The sequence below is a fragment of the Pleurodeles waltl genome, chromosome 4_1, assembly GCF_031143425.1.
Source record: "Pleurodeles waltl isolate 20211129_DDA chromosome 4_1, aPleWal1.hap1.20221129, whole genome shotgun sequence".
Taxonomy (NCBI): domain Eukaryota; kingdom Metazoa; phylum Chordata; class Amphibia; order Caudata; family Salamandridae; genus Pleurodeles; species Pleurodeles waltl.
In genome coordinates this window covers 54,727,454-54,747,724 of record NC_090442.1, presented here as the reverse complement: position 1 = coordinate 54,747,724, position 20,271 = coordinate 54,727,454, and the positions used below count along the sequence as shown (strand labels likewise).

Here is a 20,271-nt window from a genome sequence, read left to right as displayed (position 1 = left end):
GCCTGTGAGACACGTGTCTTGCCCATCTCAGCTCCACTGTGGCATGTTAGATATGTCTTTGAGCAGAGTCCCGGTCCCAGAGCTGCTGCCTTCTCTGCACTCTGGCTTGTAAGACTGCAGGCAAAGGCCCTCCCTGGCCCCTCAGCCAGATAGATACATTTACCTGCAGGGCTCAGCTTTGGTGAAAGATATTGGCGAGAGAGAGGAAAGGGGACGGCCCGTGGTGCACCCCCTATTTTGCATAGAACCACAGCCTCCTGGGAGGGGAGAGACATGAGGGTTCTCAGGGAAAGCCCTCCCAGGAGTGTTGAAGGGCAGGACGTGAAACACAGCAATCCCGGAATGGCCTGGTCTAAGATGCCTGTGCAATAGGCCTGGCCCTAGGCTTCCGGGGCTCTTCCTCGGCAGAGGCCCCAGTGGTATGAGCCCGACCAGGGCTGTAGGGCGCGTTGGGAGCGCGTTAGGGGCGCGAAAGAGGGCGCAGGGCGCAGAACTCTGCCCGTTTCTCCCCAGGATTTTGGGGAGGACAGGGAATCTGGCCAGGTCAGTGACTAGGCTTTCCCAGAAGGAAAGTCCAGTGACAGTGGCATGTTGTGAAACACAAGATTGCTGGTGGTCTGGAGGGTGCTTTCTGTCAGCCACTTCTCCTGGGAGCAGCCAGAGAGCAGGCTGATGTCGTGCTCTGTCAAGCACAACACTGGCCCCAAACCACTGTCCTTAGCAAAAGCAGAAACATTCACAGTTTCAGACTCCTGCATCTGATTCCTGCCATCAGCATGTGAACGTTTGGCAGTCCAAGGCTTGCCATGCAAACTTTGTTCATAGGTGTCCCATGCGAATGCATGGGCCTCATCACTACTGCCTACGGCAGGGCTCTCTGCTCAGCCTATGTAAGTGAAGCATTGGTGGTTCAGTGGTAGAATTCTCGCCTGCCACGCGGGAGGCCCAGGTTCGATTTCCGGCCAATGCAAAGCGCCCTTCTTTTGGCTTTGCTTTAGAAGTCAGAGATATTGACTTGGTGGGGAAAAAAATGTCAAAGAGTGACCCCGACGTGATTTGAACACGCAACCTTCTGATCTGGAGTCAGACGCGCTACCGTTGCGCCACGAGGTCCCTGTGCATGCAGTTCTCAGCCCCGGATCAAGAAATGCTTCTGTGCCTTTTATTGGCCCTCAGTACGCCTGTGGTTAAAGTAGAAGGCTTGGTGGCCCGTTTCCAGTCCTATTGGTGGAAATGACTAGAGGTGAAGAGATGAGAGAAGATAGAAATGTTGAGATAGAGCATGTCACGCAGGCAAAGCGAGAGCTCTAAGAGCAAAGCCAGACAGCTGTGTTTTAATTCAGGACTTGATGTAGGCAAAAGCATACGTCCCTGGGTGGGCTTGAACCACCAACCTTTCGGTTAACAGCCGAACGCGCTAACCGATTGCGCCACAGAGACCAACCACTGCAGTGAGCGTGTTGGGACTCAATATATGTTTTTACCTTTGTGCTCCTGCCTGCAGCTCTTAGGTCCTGGCATAAGACAGGTAGGCTTAGACTCCATTGTGACATGTCTTACTTCTCTTAGAAGAAGGTTCTGAGTTGCCAGGCAGCTTATCTTCTGCCGGGCACACTTTCCTTTGCAGGCTTTCAGGTTGTGAATCCAGCACTGCTTAGGTGTCCATGTCAGACATGAGCAGCTCATTGAGCCCCACTGTGTGTTTTTTGTGGAGATACAACTCTCAGACTAGAGGGAGCAGGCGGGAAGTGGGTGAGACTCACACAGGGTGGGTGGGGCAGTTAAAGGATGTTATCTAATAGTGTAATCGAGGAGTTGGGTTTTTTGTGCACTACACTTTAACCAGCGATTCTTTCTAAAAGGAAATCCCAGGGCAGTACCCGCAATCGGTGGCATCCCCACACCCGAGGTTGCATTGTGGTAGCTGTTCCCTGAGCCCATAGCCCCTGTCCCCATGTCGCCCTTTCTCCTCGTGTAACTCACCCCAGGTTCGGTGGCTCTGATACTTGCTGCTTCTGCGCGATCATCCCCATGATCTGGGCCTTTGTACGAAATGTCATGTAAGATGACTTTATTCAGCACGGCGTTTGTCATTTGCTTGGTTGTCCTGTCACTGTTGGATGTTTTCTTGCGCAGACTACTGTCTAATGGTGGGAAGGCCACGAGACACGTGACTTTTCTCTTTCCTTGTTAGCATAGTTTCCTGCCACTGTCTTGGTGTGCTGCCAGCCTGTGAGACACGTGTCTTGCCCATCTCAGCTCCACTGTGGCATGTTAGATATGTCTTTGAGCAGAGTCCCGGTCCCAGAGCTGCTGCCTTCTCTGCACTCTGGCTTGTAAGACTGCAGGCAAAGGCCCTCCCTGGCCCCTCAGCCAGATAGATACATTTACCTGCAGGGCTCAGCTTTGGTGAAAGATATTGGCGAGAGAGAGGAAAGGGGACGGCCCGTGGTGCACCCCCTATTTTGCATAGAACCACAGCCTCCTGGGAGGGCAGAGACATGAGGGTTCTCAGGGAAAGCCCTCCCAGGAGTGTTGAAGGGCAGGACGTGAAACACAGCAATCCCGGAATGGCCTGGTCTAAGATGCCTGTGCAATAGGCCTGGCCCTAGGCTTCCGGGGCTCTTCCTCGGCAGAGGCCCCAGTGGTATGAGCCCGACCAGGGCTGTGCCCGACCAGGGCTGTAGGGCGCGTTGGGAGCGCGTTAGGGACGCGAAAGAGGGCGCAGGGTGCAGAACTCTGCCCGTTTCTCCCCAGGATTTTGGGGAGGACAGGGAATCTGGCCAGGTCAGTGACTAGGCTTTCCCAGAAGGAAAGTCCAGTGACAGTGGCATGTTGTGAAACACAAGATTGCTGGTGGTCTGGAGGGTGCTTTCTGTCAGCCACTTCTCCCGGGAGCAGCCAGAGAGCAGGCTGATGTCGTGCTCTGTCAAGCACAACACTGGCCCCAAACCACTGTCCTTAGCAAAAGCAGAAACATTCATAGTTTCAGTCTCCTGCATCTGATTCCTGCCATCAGCATGTGAACGTTTGGCAGTCCAAGGCTTGCCATGCAAACTTTGTTCATAGGTGTCCCATGCGAATGCATGGGCCTCATCACTACTGTCTACGGCAGGGCTCTCTGCTCAGCCTATGTAAGTGAAGCATTGGTGGTTCAGTGGTAGAATTCTCGCCTGCCACGCGGGAGGCCCGGGTTCGATTCCCGGCCAATGCAAAGCGCCCTTCTTTTGGCTTTGCTTTAGAAGTCAGAGATATAGACTTGGTGGGGAAAAAAATGTCAAAGAGTGACCCCGACGTGATTTGAACACGCAACCTTCTGATCTGGAGTCAGACGCGCTACCGTTGCGCCACGAGGTCCCTGTGCATGCAGTTCTCAGCCCCGGATCAAGAAATGCTTCTGTGCCTTTTATTGGCCCTCAGTACACCTGTGGTTAAAGTAGAAGGCTTGGTGGCCCGTTTCCAGTCCTATTGGTGGAAATGACTAGAGGTGAAGAGATGAGAGAAGATAGAAATGTTGAGATAGAGCATGTCACGCAGGCAAAGCGAGAGCTCTAAGAGCAAAGCCAGACAGCTGTGTTTTAATTCAGGACTTGATGTAGGCAAAAGCATACGTCCCTGGGTGGGCTTGAACCACCAACCTTTCGGTTAACAGCCGAACGCGCTAACCGATTGCGCCACAGAGACCAACCACTGCAGTGAGCGTGTTGGGACTCAATATATGTTTTTAGCTTTGTGCTCCACCCTGCAGCTCTAAGGTCCTGGCATAAGACAGGTAGGCTTAGACTCCATTGTGACATGTCTTACTTCTCTTAGAAGAAGGTTCTGAGTTGCCAGGCAGCTTATCTTCTGCCGGGCACACTTTCCTTTGCAGGCTTTCAGGTTGTGAATCCAGCACTGCTTAGGTGTCCATGTCAGACATGAGCAGCTCATTGAGCCCCACTGTGTGTTTTTTGTGGAGATACAACTCTCAGACTAGAGGGAGCAGGCGGGAAGTGGGTGAGACTCACACAGGGTGGGTGGGGCAGTTAAAGGATGTTATCTAATAGTGTAATCGAGGAGTTGGGTTTTTTGTGCACTACACTTTAACCAGCGATTCTTTCTAAAAGGAAATCCCAGGGCAGTACCCGCAATGAGTGGCATCCCCACACCCGAGGTTGCATTGTGTTAGCTGTTCCCTGAGCCCCTAGCCCCTGTCCCCATGTCGCCCTTTCTCCTCGTGTAACTCACCTCAGGTTCGGTGGCTCTGATACTTGCTGCTTCTGCGCGATCATCCCCATGATCTGGGCCTTTGTACGAAATGTCATGTAAGATGACTTTATTCAGCACAGCGTTTGTCATTTGCTTGGTTGTCCTGTCACTGTTGGATGTTTTCTTGCGCAGACTACTGTCTAATGGTGGGAAGGCCACGAGACACGTGACTTTTCTCTTTCCTTGTTAGCATAGTTTCCTGCCACTGTCTTGTTTTGCTGCCTGCCTGTGAGACACGTGTCTTGCCCATCTCAGCTCCACTGTGGCATGTTAGATATGTCTTTGAGCAGAGTCCCGGTCCCAGAGCTGCTGCCTTCTCTGCACTCTGGCTTGTAAGACTGCAGGCAAAGGCCCTCCCTGGCCCCTCAGCCAGATAGATACATTTACCTGCAGGGCTCAGCTTTGGTGAAAGATATTGGCGAGAGAGAGGAAAGGGGACGGCTCGTGGTGCACCCCCTATTTTGCATAGAACCACAGCCTCCTGGGAGGGCAGAGACATGAGGGTTCTCAGGGAAAGCCCTCCCAGGAGTGTTGAAGGGCAGGACGTGAAACACAGCAATCCCGGAATGGCCTGGTCTAAGATGCCTGTGCAATAGGCCTGGCCCTAGGCTTCCGGGGCTCTTCCTCGGCAGAGGCCCCAGTGGTATGAGCCCGACCAGGGCTGTGCCCGACCAGGGCTGTAGGGCGCGTTGGGAGCGCGTTAGGGACGCGAAAGAGGGCGCAGGGCGCAGAACTCTGCCCGTTTCTCCCCAGGATTTTGGGGAGGACAGGGAATCTGGCCAGGTCAGTGACTAGGCTTTCCCAGAAGGAAAGTCCAGTGACAGTGGCATGTTGTGAAACACAAGATTGCTGGTGGTCTGGAGGGTGCTTTCTGTCAGCCACTTCTCCCGGGAGCAGCCAGAGAGCAGGCTGATGTCGTGCTCTGTCAAGCACAACACTGGCCCCAAACCACTGTCCTTAGCAAAAGCAGAAACATTCATAGTTTCAGTCTCCTGCATCTGATTCCTGCCATCAGCATGTGAACGTTTGGCAGTCCAAGGCTTGCCATGCAAACTTTGTTCATAGGTGTCCCATGCAAATGCATGGGCCTCATCACTACTGTCTACGGCAGGGCTCTCTGCTCAGGATATGTAAGTGAAGCATTGGTGGTTCAGTGGTAGAATTCTCACCTGCCACGCGGGAGGCCCGGGTTCGATTCCCGGCCAATGCAAAGCCCCCTTCTTTTGGCTTTGCTTTAGAAGTCAGAGATATAGACTTGGTGGGGAAAAAAATGTCAAAGAGTGACCCCGACGTGATTTGAACACGCAACCTTCTGATCTGGAGTCAGACGCCCTACCGTTGCGCCACGAGGTCCCTGTGCATGCAGTTCTCAGCCCCGGATCAAGAAATGCTTCTGTGCCTTTTATTGGCCCTCAGTACGCCTGTGGTTAAAGTAGAAGGCTTTGTGGCCCGTTTCCAGTCCTATTGGTGGAAATGACTAGAGGTGAAGAGATGAGAGAAGATAGAAATGTTGAGATAGAGCATGTCACGCAGGCAAAGCGAGAGCTCTAAGAGCAAAGCCAGACAGCTGTGTTTTAATTCAGGACTTGATGTAGGCAAAAGCATACGTCCCTGGGTGGGCTTGAACCACCAACCTTTCGGTTAACAGACTAACGCGCTAACCGATTGCGCCACAGAGACCAACCACTGCAGTGAGCGTGTTGGGACTCAATATATGTTTTTACCTTTGTGCTCCTGCCTGCAGCTCTAAGGTCCTGGCATAAGACAGGTAGGCTTAGACTCCATTGTGACATGTCTTACTTCTCTTAGAAGAAGGTTCTGAGTTGCCAGGCAGCTTATCTTCTGCCGGGCACACTTTCCTTTGCCCGCTTTCAGGTTGTGAATCCAGCACTGCTTAGGTGTCCATGTCAGACATGAGCAGCTCATTGAGCCCCACTGTGTGTTTTTTGTGGAGATACAACTCTCAGACTAGAGGGAGCAGGCGGGAAGTGGGTGAGACTCACACAGGGTGGGTGGGGCAGTTAAAGGATGTTATCTAATAGTGTAATCGAGGAGTTGGGTTTTTTGTGCACTACACTTTAACCAGCGATTCTTTCTAAAAGGAAATCCCAGGGCAGTACCCGCAATGAGTGGCATCCCCACACCCGAGGTTGCATTGTGGTAGCTGTTCCCTGAGCCCCTAGCCCCTGTCCCCATGTCGCCCTTTCTCCTCGTGTAACTCACCTCAGGTTCGGTGGCTCTGATACTTGCTGCTTCTGCGCGATCATCCCCATGATCTGGGCCTTTGTACGAAATGTCATGTAAGATGACTTTATTCAGCACAGCGTTTGTCATTTGCTTGGTTGTCCTGTCACTGTTGGATGTTTTCTTGCGCAGACTACTGTCTAATGGTGGGAAGGCCACGAGACACGTGACTTTTCTCTTTCCTTGTTAGCATAGTTTCCTGCCACTGTCTTGTTGTGCTGCCTGCCTGTGAGACACGTGTCTTGCCCATCTCAGCTCCACTGTGGCATGTTAGATATGTCTTTGAGCAGAGTCCCGGTCCCAGAGCTGCTGCCTTCTCTGCACTCTGGCTTGTAAGACTGCAGGCAAAGGCCCTCCCTAGCCCCTCAGCCAGATAGATACATTTACCTGCAGGGCTCAGCTTTGGTGAAAGATATTGGCGAGAGAGAGGAAAGGGGACGGCCCGTGGTGCACCCCCTATTTTGCATAGAACCACAGCCTCCTGGGAGGGGAGAGACATGAGGGTTCTCAGGGAAAGCCCTCCCAGGAGTGTTGAAGGGCAGGACGTGAAACACAGCAATCCCGGAATGGCCTGGTCTAAGATGCCTGTGCAATAGGCCTGGCCCTAGGCTTCCGGGGCTCTTCCTCGGCAGAGGCCCCAGTGGTATGAGCCCGACCAGGGCTGTGCCCGACCAGGGCTGTAGGGCGCATTGGGAGCGCGTTAGGGACGCGAAAGAGGGCGCAGGGCGCAGAACTCTGCCCGTTTCTCCCCAGGATTTTGGGGAGGACAGGGAATCTGGCCAGGTCAGTGACTAGGCTTTCCCAGAAGGAAAGTCCAGTGACAGTGGCATGTTGTGAAACACAAGATTGCTGGTGGTCTGGAGGGTGCTTTCTGTCAGCCACTTCTCCCGGGAGCAGCCAGAGAGCAGGCTGATGTCGTGCTCTGTCAAGCACAACACTGGCCCCAAACCACTGTCCTTAGCAAAAGCAGAAACATTCATAGTTTCAGTCTCCTGCATCTGATTCCTGCCATCAGCATGTGAACGTTTGGCAGTCCAAGGCTTGCCATGCAAACTTTGTTCATAGGTGTCCCATGCGAATGCATGGGCCTCATCACTACTGTCTACGGCAGGGCTCTCTGCTCAGCCTATGTAAGTGAAGCATTGGTGGTTCAGTGGTAGAATTCTCGCCTGCCACGCGGGAGGTCCGGGTTCGATTCCCGGCCAATGCAAAGCGCCCTTCTTTTGGCTTTGCTTTAGAAGTGAGAGATATAGACTTGGTGGGGAAAAAAATGTCAAAGAGTGACCCCGACGTGATTTGAACACGCAACCTTCTGATCTGGAGTCAGACGCGCTACCGTTGCGCCACGAGGTCCCTGTGCATGCAGTTCTCAGCCCCGGATCAAGAAATGCTTCTGTGCCTTTTATTGGCCCTCAGTACGCCTGTGGTTAAAGTAGAAGGCTTGGTGTCCCGTTTCCAGTCCTATTGGTGGAAATGACTAGAGGTGAAGAGATGAGAGAAGATAGAAATGTTGAGATAGAGCATGTCACGCAGGCAAAGCGAGAGCTCTAAGAGCAAAGCCAGACAGCTGTGTTTTAATTCAGGACTTGATGTAGGCAAAAGCATACGTCCCTGGGTGGGCTTGAACCACCAACCTTTCGGTTAACAGCCGAACGCGCTAACCGATTGCGCCACAGAGACCAACCACCGCAATGAGCGTGTTGGGACTCAATATATGTTTTTACCTTTGTGCTCCTGCCTGCAGCTCTAAGGTCCTGGCATAAGACAGGTAGGCTTAGACTCCATTGTGACATGTCTTACTTCTCTTAGAAGAAGGTTCTGAGTTGCCAGGCAGCTTATCTTCTGCCGGGCACACTTTCCTTTGCAGGCTTTCAGGTTGTGAATCCAGCACTGCTTAGGTGTCCATGTCAGACATGAGCAGCTCATTGAGCCCCACTGTGTGTTTTTTGTGGAGATACAACTCTCAGACTAGAGGGAGCAGGCGGGAAGTGGGTGAGACTCACACAGGGTGGGTGGGGCAGTTAAAGGATGTTATCTAATAGTGTAATCGAGGAGTTGGGTTTTTTGTGCACTACACTTTAACCAGCGATTCTTTCTAAAAGGAAATCCCAGGGCAGTACCCGCAATGAGTGGAATCCCCACACCCGAGGTTGCATTGTGGTAGCTGTTCCCTGAGCCCATAGCCCCTGTCCCCATGTCGCCCTTTCTCCTCGTGTAACTCACCCCAGGTTCGGTGGCTCTGATACTTGCTGCTTCTGCTGCGCGATCATCCCCATGATCTGGGCCTTTGTACGAAATGTCATGTAAGATGACTTTATTCAGCACGGCGTTTGTCATTTGCTTGGTTGTCCTGTCACTGTTGGATGTTTTCTTGCGCAGACTACTGTCTAATGGTGGGAAGGCCACGAGACACGTGACTTTTCTCTTTCCTTGTTAGCATAGTTTCCTGCCACTGTCTTGGTGTGCTGCCAGCCTGTGAGACACGTGTCTTGCCCATCTCAGCTCCACTGTGGCATGTTAGATATGTCTTTGAGCAGAGTCCCGGTCCCAGAGCTGCTGCCTTCTCTGCACTCTGGCTTGTAAGACTGCAGGCAAAGGCCCTCCCTGGCCCCTCAGCCAGATAGATACATTTACCTGCAGGGCTCAGCTTTGGTGAAAGATATTGGCGAGAGAGAGGAAAGGGGACGGCCCGTGGTGCACCCCCTATTTTGCATAGAACCACAGCCTCCTGGGAGGGCAGAGACATGAGGGTTCTCAGGGAAAGCCCTCCCAGGAGTGTTGAAGGGCAGGACGTGAAACACAGCAATCCCGGAATGGCCTGGTCTAAGATGCCTGTGCAATAGGCCTGGCCCTAGGCTTCCGGGGCTCTTCCTCGGCAGAGGCCCCAGTGGTATGAGCCCGACCAGGGCTGTGCCCGACCAGGGCTGTAGGGCGCGTTGGGAGCGCGTTAGGGACGCGAAAGAGGGCGCAGGGCGCAGAACTCTGCCCGTTTCTCCCCAGGATTTTGGGGAGGACAGGGAATCTGGCCAGGTCAGTGACTAGGCTTTCCCAGAAGGAAAGTCCAGTGACAGTGGCATGTTGTGAAACACAAGATTGCTGGTGGTCTGGAGGGTGCTTTCTGTCAGCCACTTCTCCCGGGAGCAGCCAGAGAGCAGGCTGATGTCGTGCTCTGTCAAGCACAACACTGGCCCCAAACCACTGTCCTTAGCAAAAGCAGAAACATTCATAGTTTCAGTCTCCTGCATCTGATTCCTGCCATCAGCATGTGAACGTTTGGCAGTCCAAGGCTTGCCATGCAAACTTTGTTCATAGGTGTCCCATGCGAATGCATGGGCCTCATCACTACTGTCTACGGCAGGGCTCTCTGCTCAGCCTATGTAAGTGAAGCATTGGTGGTTCAGTGGTAGAATTCTCGCCTGCCACGCGGGAGGCCTGGGTTCGATTCCCGGCCAATGCAAAGCGCCCTTCTTTTGGCTTTGCTTTAGAAGTCAGAGATATAGACTTGGTGGGGAAAAAAATGTCAACGAGTGACCCCGACGTGATTTGAACACGCAACCTTCTGATCTGGAGTCAGACGCGCTACCGTTGCGCCACGAGGTCCCTGTGCATGCAGTTCTCAGCCCCGGATCAAGAAATGCTTCTGTGCCTTTTATTGGCCCTCAGTACGCCTGTGGTTAAAGTAGAAGGCTTGGTGGCCCGTTTCCAGTCCTATTGGTGGAAATGACTAGAGGTGAAGAGATGAGAGAAGATAGAAATGTTGAGATAGAGCATGTCACGCAGGCAAAGCGAGAGCTCTAAGAGCAAAGCCAGACAGCTGTGTTTTAATTCAGGACTTGATGTAGGCAAAAGCATACGTCCCTGGGTGGGCTTGAACCACCAACCTTTCGGTTAACAGCCGAACGCACTAACCGATTGCGCCACAGAGACCAACCGCTGCAGGGAGCGTGTTGGGACTCAATATATGTTTTTAGCTTTGTGCTCCTCCCTGCAGCTCTAAGGTCCTGGCATAAGACAGGTAGGCTTAGACTCCATTTTGACATGTCTTACTTCTCTTAGAAGAAGGTTCTGAGTTGCCAGGCAGCTTATCTTCTGCCGGGCACACTTTCCTTTGCAGGCTTTCAGGTTGTGAATCCAGCACTGCTTAGGTGTTTCTGTCAGACATGAGCAGCTCATTGAGCCCCACTGTGTGTTTTTTGTGGAGATACAACTCTCAGACTAGAGGGAGCAGGCGGGAAGTGGGTGAGACTCACACAGGGTGGGTGGGGCAGTTAAAGGATGTTATCTAATAGTGTAATCGAGGAGTTGGGTTTATTGTGCACTACACTTTAACCAGCGATTCTTTCTAAAAGGAAATCCCAGGGCAGTACCCGCAATGAGTGGCATCCCCACACCCGAGGTTGCATTGTGTTAGCTGTTCCCTGAGCCCCTAGCCCCTGTCCCCATGTCGCCCTTTCTCCTCGTGTAACTCACCTCAGGTTCGGTGGCTCTGATACTTGCTGCTTCTGCGCGATCATCCCCATGATCTGGGCCTTTGTACGAAATGTCATGTAAGATGACTTTATTCAGCACAGCGTTTGTCATTTGCTTGGTTGTCCTGTCACTGTTGGATGTTTTCTTGCGCAGACTACTGTCTAATGGTGGGAAGGCCACGAGACACGTGACTTTTCTCTTTCCTTGTTAGCATAGTTTCCTGCCACTGTCTTGGTGTGCTGCCAGCCTGTGAGACACGTGTCTTGCCCATCTCAGCTCCACTGTGGCATGTTAGATATGTCTTTGAGCAGAGTCCCGGTCCCAGAGCTGCTGCCTTCTCTGCACTCTGGCTTGTAAGACTGCAGGCAAAGGCCCTCCCTGGCCCCTCAGCCAGATAGATACATTTACCTGCAGGGCTCAGCTTTGGTGAAAGATATTGGCGAGAGAGAGGAAAGGGGACGGCCCGTGGTGCACCCCCTATTTTGCATAGAACCACAGCCTCCTGGGAGGGCAGAGACATGAGGGTTCTCAGGGAAAGCCCTCCCAGGAGTGTTGAAGGGCAGGACGTGAAACACAGCAATCCCGGAATGGCCTGGTCTAAGATGCCTGTGCAATAGGCCTGGCCCTAGGCTTCCGGGGCTCTTCCTCGGCAGAGGCCCCAGTGGTATGAGCCCGACCAGGGCTGTAGGGCGCGTTGGGAGCGCGTTAGGGACGCGAAAGAGGGCGCAGAACTCTGCCCGTTTCTCCCCAGGATTTTGGGGAGGACAGGGAATCTGGCCAGGTCAGTGACTAGGCTTTCCCAGAAGGAAAGTCCAGTGACAGTGGCATGTTGTGAAACACAAGATTGCTGGTGGTCTGGAGGGTGCTTTCTGTCAGCCACTTCTCCCGGGAGCAGCCAGAGAGCAGGCTGATGTCGTGCTCTGTCAAGCACAACACTGGCCCCAAACCACTGTCCTTAGCAAAAGCAGAAACATTCATAGTTTCAGTCTCCTGCATCTGATTCCTGCCATCAGCATGTGAACGTTTGGCAGTCCAAGGCTTGCCATGCAAACTTTGTTCATAGGTGTCCCATGCGAATGCATGGGCCTCATCACTACTGTCTACGGCAGGGCTCTCTGCTCAGGTTATATAAGTGAAGCATTGGTGGTTCAGTGGTAGAATTCTCGCCTGCCACGCGGGAGGCCCGGGTTCGATTCCCGGCCAATGCAAAGCGCCCTTCTTTTGGCTTTGCTTTAGAAGTCAGAGATATAGACTTGGTGGGGAAAAAAATGTCAAAGAGTGACCCCGACGTGATTTGAACACGCAACTTTCTGATCTGGAGTCAGACGCGCTACCGTTGCGCCACGAGGTCCCTGTGCATGCAGTTTTCAGCCCCGGATCAAGAAATGCTTCTGTGCCTTTTATTGGCCCTCAGTACGCCTGTGGTTAAAGTAGAAGTCTTGGTGGCCCGTTTCCAGTCCTATTGGTGGAAATGACTAGAGGTGAAGAGATGAGAGAAGATAGAAATGTTGAGATAGAGCATGTCACGCAGGCAAAGCGAGAGCTCTAAGAGCAAAGCCAGACAGCTGTGTTTTAATTCAGGACTTGATGTAGGCAAAAGCATACGTCCCTGGGTGGGCTTGAACCACCAACCTTTCGGTTAACAGCCAAACGCGCTAACCGATTGCGCCACAGAGACCAACCACCGCAGTGAGCGTGTTGGGACTCAATATATGTTTTTACCTTTGTGCTCCTGCCTGCAGCTCTAAGGTCCTGGCATAAGACAGGTAGGCTTAGACTCCATTGTGACATGTCTTACTTCTCTTAGAAGAAGGTTCTGAGTTGCCAGGCAGCTTATCTTCTGCCGGGCACACTTTCCTTTGCAGGCTTTCTGGTTGTGAATCCAGCACTGCTTAGGTGTCCATGTCAGACATGAGCAGCTCATTGAGCCCCACTGTGTGTTTTTTGTGGAGATACAACTCTCAGACTAGAGGGAGCAGGCGGGAAGTGGGTGAGACTCACACAGGGTGGGTGGGGCAGTTAAAGGATGTTATCTAATAGTGTAATCGAGGAGTTGGGTTTTTTGTGCACTACACTTTAACCAGCGATTCTTTCTAAAAGGAAATCCCAGGGCAGTACCCGCAATGAGTGGCATCCCCACACCCGAGGTTGCATTGTGGTAGCTGTTCCCTGAGCCCCTAGCCCCTGTCCCCATGTCGCCCTTTCTCCTCGTGTAACTCACCTCAGGTTCGGTGGCTCTGATACTTGCTGCTTCTGCGCGATCATCCCCATGATCTGGGCCTTTGTACGAAATGTCATGTAAGATGACTTTATTCAGCACAGCGTTTGTCATTTGCTTGGTTGTCCTGTCACTGTTGGATGTTTTCTTGCGCAGACTACTGTCTAATGGTGGGAAGGCCACGAGACACGTGACTTTTCTCTTTCCTTGTTAGCATAGTTTCCTGCCACTGTCTTGTTGTGCTGCCTGCCTGTGAGACACGTGTCTTGCCCATCTCAGCTCCACTGTGGCATGTTAGATATGTCTTTGAGCAGAGTCCCGGTCCCAGAGCTGCTGCCTTCTCTGCACTCTGGCTTGTAAGACTGCAGGCAAAGGCCCTCCCTGGCCCCTCAGCCAGATAGATACATTTACCTGCAGGGCTCAGCTTTGGTGAAAGATATTGGCGAGAGAGAGGAAAGGGGACGGCCCGTGGTGCACCCCCTATTTTGCATAGAACCACAGCCTCCTGGGAGGGCAGAGACATGAGGGTTCTCAGGGAAAGCCCTCCCAGGAGTGTTGAAGGGCAGGACGTGAAACACAGCAATCCCGGAATGGCCTGGTCTAAGATGCCTGTGCAATAGGCCTGGCCCTAGGCTTCCGGGGCTCTTCCTCGGCAGAGGCCCCAGTGGTATGAGCCCGACCAGGGCTGTCCCCGACCAGGGCTGTAGGGCGCGTTGGGAGCGCGTTAGGGACGCGAAAGAGGGCGCAGGGCGCAGAACTCTGCCCGTTTCTCCCCAGGATTTTGGGGAGGACAGGGAATCTGGCCAGGTCAGTGACTAGGCTTTCCCAGAAGGAAAGTCCAGTGACAGTGGCATGTTGTGAAACACAAGATTGCTGGTGGTCTGGAGGGTGCTTTCTGTCAGCCACTTCTCCTGGGAGCAGCCAGAGAGCAGGCTGATGTCGTGCTCTGTCAAGCACAACACTGGCCCCAAACCACTGTCCTTAGCAAAAGCAGAAACATTCACAGTTTCAGACTCCTGCATCTGATTCCTGCCATCAGCATGTGAACGTTTGGCAGTCCAAGGCTTGCCATGCAAACTTTGTTCATAGGTGTCCCATGCGAATGCATGGGCCTCATCACTACTGCCTACGGCAGGGCTCTCTGCTCAGCCTATGTAAGTGAAGCATTGGTGGTTCAGTGGTAGAATTCTCGCCTGCCACGCGGGAGGCCCAGGTTCGATTTCCGGCCAATGCAAAGCGCCCTTCTTTTGGCTTTGCTTTAGAAGTCAGAGATATTGACTTGGTGGGGAAAAAAATGTCAAAGAGTGACCCCGACGTGATTTGAACACGCAACCTTCTGATCTGGAGTCAGACGCGCTACCGTTGCGCCACGAGGTCCCTGTGCATGCAGTTCTCAGCCCCGGATCAAGAAATGCTTCTGTGCCTTTTATTGGCCCTCAGTACGCCTGTGGTTAAAGTAGAAGGCTTGGTGGCCCGTTTCCAGTCCTATTAGTGGAAATGACTAGAGGTGAAGAGATGAGAGAAGATAGAAATGTTGAGATAGAGCATGTCACGCAGGCAAAGCGAGAGCTCTAAGAGCAAAGCCAGACAGCTGTGTTTTAATTCAGGACTTGATGTAGGCAAAAGCATACGTCCCTGGGTGGGCTTGAACCACCAACCTTTCGGTTAACAGCCGAACGCGCTAACCGATTGCGCCACAGAGACCAACCACCGCAGTGAGCGTGTTGGGACTCAATATATGTTTTTACCTTTGTGCTCCTGCCTGCAGCTCTTAGGTCCTGGCATAAGACAGGTAGGCTTAGACTCCATTGTGACATGTCTTACTTCTCTTAGAAGAAGGTTCTGAGTTGCCAGGCAGCTTATCTTCTGCCGGGCACACTTTCCTTTGCAGGCTTTCAGGTTGTGAATCCAGCACTGCTTAGGTGTCCATGTCAGACATGAGCAGCTCATTGAGCCCCACTGTGTGTTTTTTGTGGAGATACAACTCTCAGACTAGAGGGAGCAGGCGGGAAGTGGGTGAGACTCACACAGGGTGGGTGGGGCAGTTAAAGGATGTTATCTAATAGTGTAATCGAGGAGTTGGTTTGTTTGTGCACTACACTTTAACCAGTGATTCTTTCTAAAAGGAAATCCCAGGGCAGTACCCGCAATGAGTGGCATCCCCACACCCGAGGTTGCATTGTGTTAGCTGTTCCCTGAGCCCCTAGCCCCTGTCCCCATGTCGCCCTTTCTCCTCGTGTAACTCACCTCAGGTTCGGTGGCTCTGATACTTGCTGCTTCTGCGCGATCATCCCCATGATCTGGGCCTTTGTACGAAATGTCATGTAAGATGACTTTATTCAGCACAGCGTTTGTCATTTGCTTGGTTGTCCTGTCACTGTTGGATGTTTTCTTGCACAGACTACTGTCTAATGGTGGGAAGGCCACGAGACACGTGACTTTTCTCTTTCCTTGTTAGCATAGTTTCCTGCCACTGTCTTGGTGTGCTGCCAGCCTGTGAGACACGTGTCTTGCCCATCTCAGCTCCACTGTGGCATGTTAGATATGTCTTTGAGCAGAGTCCCGGTCCCAGAGCTGCTGCCTTCTCTGCACTCTGGCTTGTAAGACTGCAGGCAAAGGCCCTCCCTGGCCCCTCAGCCAGATAGATACATTTACCTGCAGGGCTCAGCTTTGGTGAAAGATATTGGCGAGAGAGAGGAAAGGGGACGGCCCGTGGTGCACCCCCTATTTTGCATAGAACCACAGCCTCCTGGGAGGGCAGAGACATGAGGGTTCTCAGGGAAAGCCCTCCCAGGAGTGTTGAAGGGCAGGACGTGAAACACAGCAATCCCGGAATGGCCTGGTCTAAGATGCCTGTGCAATAGGCCTGGCCCTAGGCTTCCGGGGCTCTTCCTCGGCAGAGGCCCCAGTGGTATGAGCCCGACCAGGGCTGTAGGGCGCGTTGGGAGCGCGTTAGGGACGCGAAAGAGGGCGCAGAACTCTGCCTGTTTCTCCCCAGGATTTTGGGGAGGACAGGGAATCTGGCCAGGTCAGTGACTAGGCTTTCCCAGAAGGAAAGTCCAGTGACAGTGGCATGTTGTGAAACACAAGATTGCTGGTGGTCTGGAGGGTGCTTTCTGTCAGCCACTTCTCCCGGGAGCAGCCAGAGAGCAGGCTGATGTCGTGCTCTGTCAAGCACAACACTGGCCCCAAACCACTGTCCTTAGCAAAAGCAGAAACATTCATAGTTTCAGTCTCCTGCATCTGATTCCTGCCATCAGCATGTGAACGTTTGGCAGTCCAAGGCTTGCCATGCAAACTTTGTTCATAGGTGTCCCATGCGAATGCATGGGCCTCATCACTACTGTCTACGGCAGGGCTCTCTGCTCAGGTTATATAAGTGAAGCATTGGTGGTTCAGTGGTAGAATTCTCGCCTGCCACGCGGGAGGCCCGGGTTCGATTCCCGGCCAATGCAAAGCGCCCTTCTTTTGGCTTTGCTTTAGAAGTCAGAGATATAGACTTGGTGGGGAAAAAAATGTCAAAGAGTGACCCCGACGTGATTTGAACACGCAACTTTCTGATCTGGAGTCAGACGCGCTACCGTTGCGCCACGAGGTCCCTGTGCATGCAGTTCTCCGCCCCGGATCAAGAAATGCTTCTGTGCCTTTTATTGGCCCTCAGTACGCCTGTGGTTAAAGTAGAAGTCTTGGTGGCCCGTTTCCAGTCCTATTGGTGGAAATGACTAGAGGTGAAGAGATGAGAGAAGATAGAAATGTTGAGATAGAGCATGTCACGCAGGCAAAGCGAGAGCTCTAAGAGCAAAGCCAGACAGCTGTGTTTTAATTCAGGACTTGATGTAGGCAAAAGCATACGTCCCTGGGTGGGCTTGAACCACCAACCTTTCGGTTAACAGCCAAACGCGCTAACCGATTGCGCCACAGAGACCAACCACCGCAGTGAGCGTGTTGGGACTCAATATATGTTTTTACCTTTGTGCTCCTGCCTGCAGCTCTAAGGTCCTGGCATAAGACAGGTAGGCTTAGACTCCATTGTGACATGTCTTACTTCTCTTAGAAGAAGGTTCTGAGTTGCCAGGCAGCTTATCTTCTGCCGGGCACACTTTCCTTTGCAGGCTTTCAGGTTGTGAATCCAGCACTGCTTAGGTGTCCATGTCAGACATGAGCAGCTCATTGAGCCCCACTGTGTGTTTTTTGTGGAGATACAACTCTCAGACTAGAGGGAGCAGGCGGGAAGTGGGTGAGACTCACACAGGGTGGGTGGGGCAGTTAAAGGATGTTATCTAATAGTGTAATCGAGGAGTTGGGTTTTTTGTGCACTACACTTTAACCAGCGATTCTTTCTAAAAGGAAATCCCAGGGCAGTACCCGCAATGAGTGGCATCCCCACACCCGAGGTTGCATTGTGGTAGCTGTTCCCTGAGCCCCTAGCCCCTGTCCCCATGTCGCCCTTTCTCCTCGTGTAACTCACCTCAGGTTCGGTGGCTCTGATACTTGCTGCTTCTGCGCGATCATCCCCATGATCTGGGCCTTTGTACGAAATGTCATGTAAGATGACTTTATTCAGCACAGCGTTTGTCATTTGCTTGGTTGTCCTGTCACTGTTGGATGTTTTCTTGCGCAGACTACTGTCTAATGGTGGGAAGGCCACGAGACACGTGACTTTTCTCTTTCCTTGTTAGCATAGTTTCCTGCCACTGTCTTGTTGTGCTGCCTGCCTGTGAGACACGTGTCTTGCCCATCTCAGCTCCACTGTGGCATGTTAGATATGTCTTTGAGCAGAGTCCCGGTCCCAGAGCTGCTGCCTTCTCTGCACTCTGGCTTGTAAGACTGCAGGCAAAGGCCCTCCCTGGCCCCTCAGCCAGATAGATACATTTACCTGCAGGGCTCAGCTTTGGTGAAAGATATTGGCGAGAGAGAGGAAAGGGGACGGCCCGTGGTGCACCCCCTATTTTGCATAGAACCACAGCCTCCTGGGAGGGCAGAGACATGAGGGTTCTCAGGGAAAGCCCTCCCAGGAGTGTTGAAGGGCAGGACGTGAAACACAGCAATCCCGGAATGGCCTGGTCTAAGATGCCTGTGCAATAGGCCTGGCCCTAGGCTTCCGGGGCTCTTCCTCGGCAGAGGCCCCAGTGGTATGAGCCCGACCAGGGCTGTAGGGCGCGTTGGGAGCGCGTTAGGGACGCGAAAGAGGGCGCAGAACTCTGCCCGTTTCTCCCCAGGATTTTGGGGAGGACAGGGAATCTGGCCAGGTCAGTGACTAGGCTTTCCCAGAAGGAAAGTCCAGTGACAGTGGCATGTTGTGAAACACAAGATTGCTGGTGGTCTGGAGGGTGCTTTCTGTCAGCCACTTCTCCCGGGAGCAGCCAGAGAGCAGGCTGATGTCGTGCTCTGTCAAGCACAACACTGGCCCCAAACCACTGTCCTTAGCAAAAGCAGAAACATTCATAGTTTCAGTCTCCTGCATCTGATTCCTGCCATCAGCATGTGAACGTTTGGCAGTCCAAGGCTTGCCATGCAAACTTTGTTCATAGGTGTCCCATGCGAATGCATGGGCCTCATCACTACTGTCTACGGCAGGGCTCTCTGCTCAGGTTATGTAAGTGAAGCATTGGTGGTTCAGTGGTAGAATTCTCGCCTGCCACGTGGGAGGCCCGGGTTCGATTCCCGGCCAATGCAAAGCGCCCTTCTTTTGGCTTTGCTTTAGAAGTCAGAGATATAGACTTGGTGGGGAAAAAAATGTCAAAGAGTGACCCCGACGTGATTTGAACACGCAACTTTCTGATCTGGAGTCAGACGCGCTACCGTTGCGCCACGAGGTCCCTGTGCATGCAGTTCTCAGCCCCGGATCAAGAAATGCTTCTGTGCCTTTTATTGGCCCTCAGTACGCCTGTGGTTAAAGTAGAAGGCTTGGTGGCCCGTTTCCAGTCCTATTGGTGGAAATGACTAGAGGTGAAGAGATGAGAGAAGATAGAAATGTTGAGATAGAGCATGTCACGCAGGCAAAGCGAGAGCTCTAAGAGCAAAGCCAGACAGCTGTGTTTTAATTCAGGACTTGATGTAGGCAAAAGCATACGTCCCTGGGTGGGCTTGAACCACCAACCTTTCGGTTAACAGCCAAACACGCTAACCGATTGCGCCACAGAGACCAACCACCGCAGTGAGCGTGTTGGGACTCAATATATGTTTTTACCTTTGTGCTCCTGCCTGCAGCTCTAAGGTCCTGGCATAAGACAGGTAGGCTTAGACTCCATTGTGACATGTCTTACTTCTCTTAGAAGAAGGTTCTGAGTTGCCAGGCAGCTTATCTTCTGCCGGGCACACTTTCCTTTGCAGGCTTTCAGGTTGTGAATCCAGCACTGCTTAGGTGTCCATGTCAGACATGAGCAGCTCATTGAGCCCCACTGTGTGTTTTTTGTGGAGATACAACTCTCAGACTAGAGGGAGCAGGCGGGAAGTGGGTGAGACTCACACAGGGTGGGTGGGGCAGTTAAAGGATGTTATCTAATAGTGTAATCGAGGAGTTGGGTTTTTTGTGCACTACACTTTAACCAGCGATTCTTTCTAAAAGGAAATCCCAGGGCAGTACCCGCAATGAGTGGCATCCCCACACCCGAGGTTGCATTGTGGTAGCTGTTCCCTGAGCCCCTAGCCCCTGTCCCCATGTCGCCCTTTCTCCTCGTGTAACTCACCTCAGGTTCGGTGGCTCTGATACTTGCTGCTTCTGCGCGATCATCCCCATGATCTGGGCCTTTGTACGAAATGTCATGTAAGATGACTTTATTCAGCACAGCGTTTGTCATTTGCTTGGTTGTCCTGTCACTGTTGGATGTTTTCTTGCGCAGACTACTGTCTAATGGTGGGAAGGCCACGAGACACGTGACTTTTCTCTTTCCTTGTTAGCATAGTTTCCTGCCACTGTCTTGTTGTGCTGCCTGCCTGTGAGACACGTGTCTTGCCCATCTCAGCTCCACTGTGGCATGTTAGATATGTCTTTGAGCAGAGTCCCGGTCCCAGAGCTGCTGCCTTCTCTGCACTCTGGCTTGTAAGACTGCAGGCAAAGGCCCTCCCTGGCCCCTCAGCCAGATAGATAC

The 20,271-nt window shown here is 52.6% G+C and overlaps 12 non-coding genes across 12 annotated transcripts; 3 read left to right on the top strand and 9 right to left on the bottom strand.

Annotated features, from left to right (window-relative positions):
- Nucleotides 1–1,041: 1,041 nt before the first annotated feature.
- TRNAW-CCA (transfer RNA tryptophan (anticodon CCA)) lies at nt 1,042–1,113 on the bottom strand. The gene has a single exon. It is a non-coding gene; the product is annotated as a tRNA-Trp (tRNA).
- Nucleotides 1,114–1,366: 253 nt separating this feature from the next.
- Nucleotides 1,367–1,440, bottom strand: TRNAN-GUU (transfer RNA asparagine (anticodon GUU)). The gene has a single exon. It is a non-coding gene; the product is annotated as a tRNA-Asn (tRNA).
- A 1,703-nt stretch (nt 1,441–3,143) lies between these two features.
- On the top strand, nt 3,144–3,214 carry TRNAG-GCC (transfer RNA glycine (anticodon GCC)). The gene has a single exon. It is a non-coding gene; the product is annotated as a tRNA-Gly (tRNA).
- Nucleotides 3,215–3,285: 71 nt separating this feature from the next.
- Nucleotides 3,286–3,357, bottom strand: TRNAW-CCA (transfer RNA tryptophan (anticodon CCA)). The gene has a single exon. It is a non-coding gene; the product is annotated as a tRNA-Trp (tRNA).
- Nucleotides 3,358–3,610: 253 nt separating this feature from the next.
- On the bottom strand, nt 3,611–3,684 carry TRNAN-GUU (transfer RNA asparagine (anticodon GUU)). The gene has a single exon. It is a non-coding gene; the product is annotated as a tRNA-Asn (tRNA).
- Nucleotides 3,685–7,773: 4,089 nt separating this feature from the next.
- TRNAW-CCA (transfer RNA tryptophan (anticodon CCA)) lies at nt 7,774–7,845 on the bottom strand. The gene has a single exon. It is a non-coding gene; the product is annotated as a tRNA-Trp (tRNA).
- A 253-nt stretch (nt 7,846–8,098) lies between these two features.
- On the bottom strand, nt 8,099–8,172 carry TRNAN-GUU (transfer RNA asparagine (anticodon GUU)). Its single transcript has one exon. It is a non-coding gene; the product is annotated as a tRNA-Asn (tRNA).
- Nucleotides 8,173–10,020: 1,848 nt separating this feature from the next.
- Nucleotides 10,021–10,092, bottom strand: TRNAW-CCA (transfer RNA tryptophan (anticodon CCA)). The gene has a single exon. It is a non-coding gene; the product is annotated as a tRNA-Trp (tRNA).
- Nucleotides 10,093–12,099: 2,007 nt separating this feature from the next.
- On the top strand, nt 12,100–12,170 carry TRNAG-GCC (transfer RNA glycine (anticodon GCC)). Its single transcript has one exon. It is a non-coding gene; the product is annotated as a tRNA-Gly (tRNA).
- A 2,315-nt stretch (nt 12,171–14,485) lies between these two features.
- TRNAW-CCA (transfer RNA tryptophan (anticodon CCA)) lies at nt 14,486–14,557 on the bottom strand. Its single transcript has one exon. It is a non-coding gene; the product is annotated as a tRNA-Trp (tRNA).
- Nucleotides 14,558–14,810: 253 nt separating this feature from the next.
- TRNAN-GUU (transfer RNA asparagine (anticodon GUU)) lies at nt 14,811–14,884 on the bottom strand. Its single transcript has one exon. It is a non-coding gene; the product is annotated as a tRNA-Asn (tRNA).
- A 1,680-nt stretch (nt 14,885–16,564) lies between these two features.
- TRNAG-GCC (transfer RNA glycine (anticodon GCC)) lies at nt 16,565–16,635 on the top strand. The gene has a single exon. It is a non-coding gene; the product is annotated as a tRNA-Gly (tRNA).
- The last annotated feature ends 3,636 nt before the right edge of the window (nt 16,636–20,271 follow it).